Raw genomic sequence first — 11,778 nt, 5'->3', positions numbered from 1 at the left:
AAAAGTAAAAGAGCTGCAGATGAAAGTGGAAGACAAACTTTGGAGATGAGGAAAGTTATCCAGCACAAAACAGAATCTGTGGACAGCCATGAAAATCCGTGTTTCCATGTAACTTAAGATTTAAATTAAATTATTTATGTAGTGGAAAATCTCTAATCAGTAGAACCAGCCATAGCAACACATCGTATACACTGGAAGCAGACAAAAAAGTAAAAAATGAAAATAAAAAGGTCTTTATGAAAACACAAGGATGTTGTAGAACGCACATGTTGCTCAGTCTTTGACTTATAAACAAACAAACATTACTTTACTTGGAAGATATCCCTGACCTTAACTGAACCGTGGTCACATTCAACATGCGGATGCTGTGATAAAAGAGAATTCCACACAATTCAGCATCTCAGCATCATTGTTGTGGCCTGGGGTGGTCCGTGCAGTTTTTGTGGTTATGGAGAACTTCTACCCAAACAGACAGCAGCAGAGAAGTGAGACTCTTGTCTTTGATGTCCCACTGCTGCACACTGAAGAGCCGCCGCTTTGATGCACGGTTGCGGACTGACTTTGTGAACTCGTACAGTACTTTTTTTTACGCTTCTTCTCGAGCTGTATGCTGTGTTAATTTCAGTTACAAAAACAAGTGAATGCACTGAGGAGGTCAAGGTCTCATCTGCCCTTTGGTTACATTTTCACAGTATCTTCCAGCAGCTAGTTGTTTGACTAGTTTAAATCATAAAAAAGCTCATTATTTGTGTTTATTACAAATGTTTTTGTCACTTGCTAATTTTTGCGTTTAGATTGGTTTGCTTTACATGTATAATACATAAGATAAACAAGATTTAAATTGTTCAACTCTGATTAAACATTATACTTATTCCTGTGGTTATTATAAACATTCAGCACAATCTGTTCATCACAGTCTCCCGTCCTCATGAGTCCTCTCCTTGTGTTTAAAGCACCCAGAAAGCCCCCTCTGAATGCCGTCAGCTTGACCTCTTCATTGATTTCAAGTTCATGTCGCACAAGGTCAACAACATCACAGGCCTCTTCACTGAAACATGATGGAAGTGCAACACAGCTGCTTTAGTTAAATATGTTGTTAAAACTTTAAAATCATAAATCAGACTGAAATAGTTCCAAAATACTGAAAGAACTGAAACATGAGCCACGTCCGTTGTTGCATTTTAGCCCCCCCCCCTCCCCCAACCACCACCAAATTAAACCTAAGTGGTCAGTTTTGACTTACATTTATTTGGTCTGTTTTAGTTCTTTTATTTGTGTTGCTGTGGAAGAAACATTGACTTATTGGATGCTGACATGCTTTGTCAAATGTTTACTTATCAGCTGCAACTGTGTGGAAACCTGATTTTATATATATATATATATATATATATATATATATATATATATATATATATATATATATATATATATAAACCAAGTTGACTAAAGCATCTTGAAACACATTTAATTTATTCCAAAGCTCTTGATGTCTAATTCAGTGGTTCCCAACCCTGGTCCTCGAGGAACACTATCCTGCATGTTTTCATTGTTTCTCTGCTCTTCAGCAGGTCTTTGATGACTGCAGAAGCCTGTTAATCAGTCACTCATTCAAATCAGGTGTGTCAAAGCAGGTAAACAACTAAAACAAGCAGGATAGTGCTCCTCGAGGACCAGGGTTGGCAACCACTGGTCTAATTTATTCTCACAGTTCAAAAAGATCTAAATGTTCAAATAACTTCATTGGTAATTAGATTCAGTGACATATTCAACACCTCACCAAGCTTAGAGAGATATTTTCATAATTTAGGGAAAGTGCTGTAAAATTCTTGTGAGTGTGTCTCTACTGCAGTGAACAGCAGTCAGAGCGATCTCAGTTTAAAGAATCAGGGAGAAATGGTGGAGAACTAAGCCACTCAGAATGAGACCACCAGAAGAGCTGTTTTTTGTCATCTAAAACAACTCTGAACATAAAAAAAATCAGTTTCAGTGAATTACAATTTTTATAAGGTATATTTTACACCATATTTTTTTGCATCAGATATCATCCATCCATCCATGTATGTCAAGGTTGTAAAATGATACACATGACACAGTATAGTATGTAGAACCAAATAATATCATAACATTAACATCAGTGAATCAGTTTAAAATTTCATAAAATACTGTTTGATCCAACTACATTAGTTTTCTATGGTTTGAGTTGTTTTTACACAGAGAAACATTGTTGCTTCTGGTTCCCTTTTTTCTGAATAACTTTTGGCTCCTCTGACAGAATTCCTCCCTGTTTCTCCAAACTGAAGGTCTTCTGATGGCTGTCCACTGAAGGTAAAATACTGACAACTCACGAGCAGTCCTAGGCCGGTTAGTGGTTTCAGGGTATACTACGGTGTTCAAAAGTCAGAATGTCAAAACCAGTATTTTTTACCATCATACCATTCAGATTAAATGCCTAAAAAATAGATAACAGATACAAATAACAATGGAATCTTAGGCTGGTTGTACATTTTATCCAGTTGATAACATAAGGTAAAGCTGTTTTGAAACAAACATTTGCAACAAGCTACAAAAGTTAGCATATTAGCAGGTGAAATATGAAGACTAGTGACCCAGCTAACATTGATTTATCAGATACTCAACGTTTCTTTACAAAGAGCAGAACAGCAGAGAGGAAGTAGTGAGCAATAAGCACAGTTACTGCAGGATTATAAATGTTGATCTGATGCTGAAAGTTAGTTTGCCGTTTGTGTGTATCTTTTAGAGCTGACAAAGGAAGACAACAGCTTTTTTTCTTTCTCATATTCTTATAAAGGGAAACACACCTCATTTCTAAGGTACACAAAAGAACAGTCACCCAAACATAAAACAGTCTCTCAAAGGAGAAACTTCAGCTTTTAGTGAATACCAAATATTAACGAGAAGAACTGCCTTGTGAATGGTATCCATAATGTCCTCTATAATCTGTTTAAAAATCAATGTTTTAAAGCATCCTTTTGACTCTCTGGTGTTAAATTTTAAAAAGATAATCTCAATACCTGTAAGTAAAAAAAAAAAACAACAACAAAAAAAAACTAGACCTTGAAATTTATTGTAAATAAAAATATTATAAATAAAAAAGCTGATCGTTTAAAGTCGGTCTCGAGAGTAGGAGAAACCTGAACAGTGTGACTGTCAGCATGTTTACCTGTGTTTTGTCAGTCTCCTTATTTATATCTGTCAATAAAATAATATAACTGTATATAAATAATATTAGAAGTATAATCATCTTATGTTTATAATATAATCATTATTAATCAATATGTGATAATAATTAGGCATCAGCAGTAATAGCAATGGCATTTTTATTTTATTACTGTGGTTTTTTTTTTAACCTGTGTTATTTTGCTCAACGTCATCATATTGTCAAGAATCACACGACCCCATTTAAAAAAGGAAAAATATGAATTGCTTTTACTTTTTTTTTAGGGAGAGAATTTTATTTTGTCTACAAGAACCTGAGCTAACACCTAAATCATCACTTCCGCCCAACATGAGGAAAGTACTCCACCTGAAACACTGGATGGTTCCTAGTGCAGTTCTGATGTGGGTTTTTTTTTTTGTGTAAACTTCCCGGTACCCCCGCAGTTTTCACCTCTTTCAGAAAGATTCTTTCTCATTGACAATGATAATGTGTTAATCAATACGGTAGCTTTGTGCTTATTCTAAACGACATTATATCCGTAGACGGTGTACGGCTCCGAGAGGGTCCGCTGCAAGGGAGTGTCCCTGCATTGATTATGTATTAGCTACACAACTTCCAACGTTCAGCCACTTGTTTGTAAACAGTGGTCTATTTCCGAGCTATTCAAACGACCACTAAGCGTGGGAGCCAATATTTATAGAGGCTTCAACAGGTTCATTATAGTCAGCGTGGATGGTTCCACAGGGGGTTGAAGCACTCGTAAAGGGTCTATAGCAGAGTTAGTCCCAATCCGCTGAGCATTAGACAGCACAGTCAATGACTCAAATCATTCCTCATCCTCTTTATGGCCGCACGGACGTTTACAGCTGTTAAGGGGTTAAAATGAAAACATTAACAGATGCAAAGAGCGATCAACGGTCAGTCTGTGTGAAGTCCATAATCCACTCTGGGACAAGTAGGGCCACCGCAGGGATTTACTTGTGCTCAGGTTTTGCTGTTTCAAAGGAAGCAATTAGTGAAATGTGCTTCTGGCAAAAATAATAATAAAAAAATAGGCTCAAATATTGTCAGTCAGTTCAACCTAAAGTGTTGGAGTTCAAGAAAGATTCATTCAAACAACAGAAACGGAAGAAGTCAATTTTTTCCTCCAATTTTTTTGTATGCGTTCATCATTTTCTGTCTGTGGTGGGGGAAAATACATAATAAATCACTAGAATGCTTCAGATCCTATGATCTTTATATTGCAGTTTATATGTATCATGACATGTAATTAGGACAAACTGTATCTGCTGCTCTATATTGTCATTTTACTATAACTTTTCCTTTTTCTTTTCAGTTTCCTCACATAAAAAGTTCCTCCTTCAGCACAGTCGGGTTTCTGTTCCAGTTGTGTCCAAAACAACCTACTTGTGTTCCCTCTTTTTCTTTTTTTTTTGCCACGTTCCCATCTTCCATTCCCCAAAGCAGCTTTTCTCTTCAGACTGTACGAACTCTGTTTTGGAATCACTGACCCCCTCGGCTCTCTCCTCTCCCTTCCCCGTTTCCCACTTAACCCCATATTTCACAGCTGACATACGGCTAATTTCGCCCCAGTCCTCTGAACAGAGCTCTCTATACTGCTCGAGCACGCTTAATTACCCACAATTAAAGCCAAACGCTAACGAGAAAATTGCTCTGTTATTAAATGACTTCAAAAGGACTAGAATAAGTAGAATGGATTGAAGGAAAAGTTGGTTGGTAGCCTCGGGTGGCGGGGAAGATCTTCTCTGGCGTGTTTTTCCGCCTTGAGCCGTCTCAGTGGATGGTGGAGAGCAAAGATTCCACTAGCGACACCTAAAGCTGTAGACATCAGTACTCAACAGCTATACAGTGCTGGGAAAGGACAAGTATTCACTTTAATAATGGAGAGGTGAATGTTTGAATGCTTTGTTGTGAAAGGGAAACAACTTTGACTTTCACTTTGGTTTCTTTAATCACAGCAGTTCAAATTGTACGTCTGTATCTTAAAGGTGCAAAGTATTGAGGAACTACAATACGATATGTTTTATACAATAAACCAGAATTATACTCTGCTGGAAAACTTAGACAGGGGTACCAAAGTCAGGAAGTAAACCTATTATTATTAGTATCATTTGTTTCTGATATAAGGGCAACAATGCAAAAAATTTCAAGGCTAAAGAACAAACTCAGCCATGCAGCTCTTCTCATATTTCTCCTGCTCTTCAGTGGCTGCTTGCCAAGAGCTTCAGCCATACTTGAAAATACAGTTTCATTTGTTGATGTAACTGAGTTTCAGCATGACTGACATGAGCTTGAATCATTGTATAAGAGGCACTCAAGATACTTAAATGAATCACTATTTCATCTGGCGGTAAACTGATATTTCAGGCTACAAGCTGCCTCCGACTAGTTCTCCAGCTAACTTAAGTAGATATTCATGCACGAAGCGCAGACGGTTTTGACATAACGTCCTATCGGATGTTTCTCGAGTCTTGTAATACATTTAGTACTTTCTTAAATCTTTTAAAATCTCAAATTTTATTGAAATTTCATCTCATGTGACTTAAAAGAATACTGTTTACATGACATCATGTTTTATGGCTGCACATCAATATACGAATCAGTGGAGCTTCTGTGACCAGTGAACTGTCATTACATTGCCTTCTGTCTGTGTTATGAGAAAACAGGTTTATTTTATGAGCTAATGCTCGTTACATTTCCCTTATTGAGGCAACATATAATCACTGTACATGTCCCGGTGCACTAACTGTTGTTATCTTAAAGCAAACAGCTCACAAAGGACAAAGTGATGCACTTTAAACAAGTTTCCATATCATTTTTTCACCTTTTTTCTTTTTTTTACTCATAAATGTTTTACAAATTTTAAGAAATACAGACTGGTTTCCCATTTTGCTGAAAATGACATGTTGGGCAGCTGTTTGAGTTAAAGGAAATGTCAGAGAAACTATATGTATTGTAGCCTTTTAGTCATGTCAGAGATTAATAATTATCTTTAATATTTTTAGCTTTGGTTTAAGATTATTCATGAAGTAAAACTACTTGCAAGAGTTAAAATAGTCTTTCCAGAAGTAAAGTTTGTAGTACTTTTAAGGATTCAGGGATTTTTCTGGATGATAATATAGTTTGAATAAAGACTGTTCACCTGTCCACGGTTATGAGCAGCAAAAATTTTATTCTGGAACAATTTTAAGTTTCTTTTTCAACCCTTGTGATACACATTTGAAATATATTTCAGCGTCAATGAAATCTTCATGGCAAGGAAGGCACTATGAGAAAAAATAAGACGCACTAAAGTGCACTGAGGTGCCTTTTAAAAAGCTTGATTTTTAGGGCTTCTTTGACCCAGCCAATTGAAGCAGATGGCCACTTGTCCTGAGCCTGGTTCTGGTTCTGGTTCTGCTGGAGGTTTCTTCTTGTTAAAAGGGAGTTTTTCCTTTCCACTGTTGCCAGCGTGCTGCTCTGGATGGGAGACTGACGAAGTAAAGATTTAACACAACCTTCTGGCTTCCTTTCATAGATACCCTTTACGAATTGGCTGTCCTTATGTATGTGAATGTTTTTGTCCTGCGCCCTGAGACGACTTTTGTTGTGACCTGACGCTACATAAATAAACTGAACTGAACTGAATTTCAACATACCACAGATGATTCCACATAATACAACTCAAATAACCATTGCTACGTAATATAAAGGGATCCTGAACACATTCTGGTAATATAATAGACTCACATATTGAAATTCGATTGGAAACTCCTCCCAGCAGCTCAACTGAACTGAAACACCAACATGTTAGAGTACATCGGCTACAATATTCCTGACCAAAGACTCCATTCCTGTTCCTGAGCTGCTGTCAACCCTGCCACCCAACCTCCAGGCCCAATCCAATCTACGGCTGGCAAAATGAAACAAATAAGGTGTAATTCGGATTATTTACGTCCAGTTTACACCTCAAGTATGAGGAAAAGAAGAAGAGAGCTATATGGTCTTTGGATAATTGGAACAGTGGTAGTAATAAGTGCAGCAGCTACAGTGATAACAATTAGATTTGATTTCATTTGAGAATGCCTCCACAGCTGCTCCCCACTCGCCCCCTTAAACCCCCTTCTTCCCCCTTTTTCCCTTCCCCCTCCTCTCCCGCCTCTCCCCCTAGATTAAAGTGGGTGTGTTAATTCCGTGGTGTAGCAATCGAACAGCTCTGGCAACAATGGGAAATGGGCTATTGATCAGAACAGCTCAGATTAAGACTAGGCAGTGGAGCTCTTTCTTGCTCTCTTTCTCTTCCTTTTCTCTCCATTTCCCACCTTCTACCGCCTGTCTTCCTGTCTGTCCGGTTCGTGTCCCCCTCCCTCCACCACCCCCGCCACCACTTACCCACGCTCACACACAAACACTTTTATCTCTTTTGTCCACCCCTCACCCCCCACCTCCACCAAAAAAAAAAAAAGAAGAAGAAAGTGTTTAAGATGCTATGATGAATTCCTTGTCTTGCTGCTAAAATTTCAAACAGATGGATCTCCTTAAACATTTAGTTTTCTCGGCCCAAAAGAGAGCGGCTAGTATAACCTCAAGTTGAAATAATCCATTGATCCCTTTAACAGCTCTCCCTGCTTCAGTGTGACATCCATTCACGTTAGTTTTCATATCAGTCACTCACACCGAGCTCCCCCACCCCTCTTTTGTTGTGCCACAATTAAAATCTGCCCCATCAAAACAGCTCACATCCCAAAATGAGCTGTCATGATTGTGCTGCAGGACGGAACACATTGAGTTTGCATTGAACAGACATAAAACATACCAAATGTAAGGAGACAGTAAATCCATACAGTGAAAAGTGAGCTCGCAATCCCCTGCTCTACTTATATTAATTAACTCAGTCGATGGGGATGTGATAGGTCAGTTTTTCATCCTCTTCCAGCGCCTCCCCACTCTGTCACATATACCTCCCAGGTGTCAGAGGCTCAGATGCTCCAGCTGCTGGGCAGAGATCAGCGAGGAGAAAAAACAAAAAAACCAGCAGACACTAAAGTCAGAATCAGCTGGTCTGAGATTATAGGCATGTTTTATTGTGTCGGTTTCAGATTTTAAAGGAGACATGTAGCTAAAACCGAACAGTTCATGGAAGCTGGAGCTCTGACACAGAGCAGCAGCCTCACAGACACACGCTGATGTTTGCATCAATATTGCCACAATCCTCAGGGGACTCCGAGTATTGGCAAAGCTTTCATCTGCTACTGTATGTGTGTGTGTCTGATTTTCCTTGATCGTGACACACTCAGACATTCAGCATTGACATGCCCCGCACCCCACCCACACACACACACACACAAATCAAACAAACAAACAAGCAAAAAAAAAAAATAAATAACAACAGCAACTGATGAACACACAAGCAAATACACTCTGGGTTAAGTTTTGCGAGTCCAGAAATGAGAGCAAGGAGCTGAGGAGAGATGGAGGAGCAAGTTCAGGGGTTAACAAGCAGTGATGAAAGGCTGAAATCTGAAGTTAACACTAGAGGGCGCTAAAGAGGTGCACGAGTTGTATGGATGTGTGATGATGTGTGTTTGGCTCTGACCATGAACGCTTTGTGAAGCTTCATTTGCTCCACGTTGTTGTTGTTTTTTTCTCACAACTGTTTTTCTTTTTAAATCATATTGCTGTATGTGGGGAAAAAGCACCAAACATTAATGAACAAATTCCAAGTTCCAACTTTGTATGTAATATTCATCTCAAAGTACAAGGTGATCCTTTATTTATTTTTTTGGGGGGGCTAAGTTGCTATAATCTTTCTGTGTCTAAATCCTTAAGGAAACCTTTTTATAATATCTTATTACTGTCCAATACAGTTAAATGAGGTTTCAAAAAATTCTGACTGTTATTCTTCCTTCTGCTCCTCTTCAGCAGTTGTTTCATAAAATGTTAAAAATACAAGACTGTGACCTTTGTTTAAGTTGTGACCTTAGATGCCAAAAAAAAAAAAACCCTGCACAGGATCCTCGTCCCTCCTTCCTTCTCCTGTCCCCCTTACCCTCATCCTTCGATCTCTGCCCTCCTCCTCCTCTCTTCCACTGACTCCCTGTCATAGACTATAGCTCTCTGCACTCAAGTGAGTTTCCTTGGTTTACTTAATTGATTATTAACTAGCTGATTGGGGATCAATTAAATAATTAAAGTTTGTTAAGGGCTGAGTCGATTTAATGGCACCAGTGTTGGGGCAAACCTTTTTGCACAAAGACAGTTGTGATGCAGATTTAGCTGCAGGGACAGCAGAGGACATGTTGACAGGAAGCCAGTCTGGCAGGTGGGAATCCAAATAGTTTTCTTTTATATTCATGGAAAAGACAGAAAATTCAGGAAGCCATTGTGATTCTTCTAGTCTCAGATTTGTGCGTCAGATTGGAATATTTTAGTGTCAGAAAAAACACTGTCAGGCAAATAAAATCCCTGCTGAAACTCTTAGAAGTGGCTACTTTCACTGGTTGATTTGGGAATTCCAACTTTTTAGTGTCAGGTATTTGTTGGTGAGCGCATCCTCTGCTGTGCAGGCAGGTTGGAGCTATATAAGGGCTCCTCTTGTGGCAGCAAAACAGAGGAAAAACGCACACAGTTGCAAACACACAAACGCTCTCCACACTCACACCCGCTCACAAACCTCATATATGAGACACAGGAGCGGAAACGGGTCGAATCCTACTTCAAATTCTCTTTCCTCTCGGCTTGTCGACCGGGGAAAACAAACCGTCCCGAGGCACACCGAATGGGGATTTACTAATTAACTACTTACACACACACACACACACACGCACACACACACACACACACACACACACACACACATCTAGAGAGGGACAGACTGGCTGAGAGCGAGAGAGAGAGAGAGAGAAAGAGAGAGAGAGAGAGAGAGAGAGATACACACCTCCTCCTCTCCATCCTCCTCCTCCCCCTCCTCCCGCTCTCCTCCCCGGGTTCAGGTTGCTGGATGAGCTGCGTCTCCGGTCGCTGCCTCGGTGCGCCTTCAGAGCGAACGCGTTTGGATTGACTGCGCGCGCTTCAGCCGGTGAGAACATCACTCATCTAAAACTAAATCTGAAGGTATGTTGTTTTATTTGCACATTTCATTTACACGTGGCGTATTTTTTATTTTTATTTATTTTTTGGTGCATAAAAAAACCCCCGCTGTTATTGTTTTTTGTCTTGTTTTTTTATCCAGAAAGTGAAAAAGTTGCCATTGCGCTTTAGTGAGCGTGCTCCAAAGTGTGTTCTGGTGACATTATTGTGATGATTTAAGGGTTGATAAACTTGTTTTCTTGCCCATGTTGTAATTATTTAAGAATGCCTTGTTTCGTGGCGGCACAGAAGTTGGACCGTGCGTAATTACGCATTCAGCGGAGACTTCTTTTTTTTTTGGNGGGGAACACTGCGAAAGTTGCTGATTTGCGCGGGCACCGTGGAAGTTGCCTAATAGTCGGGCTTGTCGTGGAGCGCGTGAGGAGGTGTGAAAGTCTCTCGCCTGTATGTTCAGCTGTCTGCCGTGGCCCGGATTAGCCTTTAAATGTCTCTATTTGTTAAGGCGTCCGGCTCTCACCTGCGCGCCGCCGTATCAATCAGTCAATTAAACAGCCATTCACGCGGCGAGGCTGCACGAGACCTTAAGCTGGTGCACATCTCTCTCGCCCTCCTTCTCTATTTATGTGCTCGTTTGATTTGCCTTTAGAAATGTGTGTGTTTGTGTGAGGTGTTTGACATGATTTAGGCCCGTTTTCTTTCTTTTTGGTTCTGTGCTCCGTCCATTTTAGGCACACATTGCACGTGCAAAACAGTTTGATTTGCCCTGAAATTAATTCATCAGTTGATCACTGCTTTCATTTTTCGACCTTAAGTTGGAGTTTCCCGACTCTTCCCGCTTTGGACATCCAGAGTTGAAAGGCAAAACTCAGCCAGAATTTGGGAACATCTTCCAACAACCTTCCAAATTTATGCTTTCAGTTTTTAAGAAAACAGTTTTGTTGTTGTTGTTGATTTAAAAAAAAAAAGAATTTGTGCTTTCTGTGACCATCTGTCAATGTGTGTCTTCATCAAAGGAAAAAATGTTGAAGTTTATTCCAGTAATAGTGAAGCCGGGTGTGTTTTTCTCCACTCGCATGGGAGTTTGTTTTAGAAGCGCATCGATATAGCGCGGAGTCAAGCTAAAAAAAAAAAAAAAAACTTGGAATAATATTTATTTGATTTAACATGCTTCATGTTTCTTCTTCTTCTTCTTCTTTTTTAAGGTGTTTGCCCCCTCACAACTTTGATGCATATTTATGCGCGCCGTGGGTGTACTTCATCAATTATTTGTGCCGGTATATTTCCAGATAAACAGTGTTTGTAAATCAATGCATGCATGTAACTATTGCAGATTAAGAGATCGATCAATGGATCCAGTCGAAGACCGGCCAATGTTTTTATTTATTTATTTTTGTAGCGTCAGATATTCACAGCTGACTTTAGCAAACATCAACAAGGCTTAGAAAAAAAAGTTTGTCAAGCGCGTGCGTGCGGGAGCGTGTGCATCTCACAGAAAAGTCAAGATACAAGTG

At 39.5% G+C, this 11,778-nt stretch overlaps 1 protein-coding gene across 3 annotated transcripts in view; it reads left to right on the top strand.

Annotated features, from left to right (window-relative positions):
- Positions 1-11,778, top strand: part of erfl1 (Ets2 repressor factor like 1) — a 51,319-nt gene that overhangs the window by 723 nt on the left and 38,818 nt on the right. For 2 of the 3 annotated variants that reach the window (XM_017415296.3, XM_017415294.3), the window contains exon 1: positions 10,177-10,291. The exons of the other annotated variant lie outside the window; for it this stretch is intronic. The gene's annotated coding sequence lies outside the window, so the exon portion shown is untranslated. Of the gene's footprint in view, positions 1-10,176; positions 10,292-11,778 lie in introns of those variants that run through there. 3 annotated transcript variants of the gene reach the window in all.

Source organism: Kryptolebias marmoratus, linkage group LG16, assembly GCF_001649575.2.
Source record: "Kryptolebias marmoratus isolate JLee-2015 linkage group LG16, ASM164957v2, whole genome shotgun sequence".
NCBI classification, from domain to species: Eukaryota; Metazoa; Chordata; class Actinopteri; order Cyprinodontiformes; family Rivulidae; genus Kryptolebias; species Kryptolebias marmoratus.
Note: the sequence above shows the minus strand (reverse complement) of the source record. Positions and strands in the feature narration are given on the sequence as shown.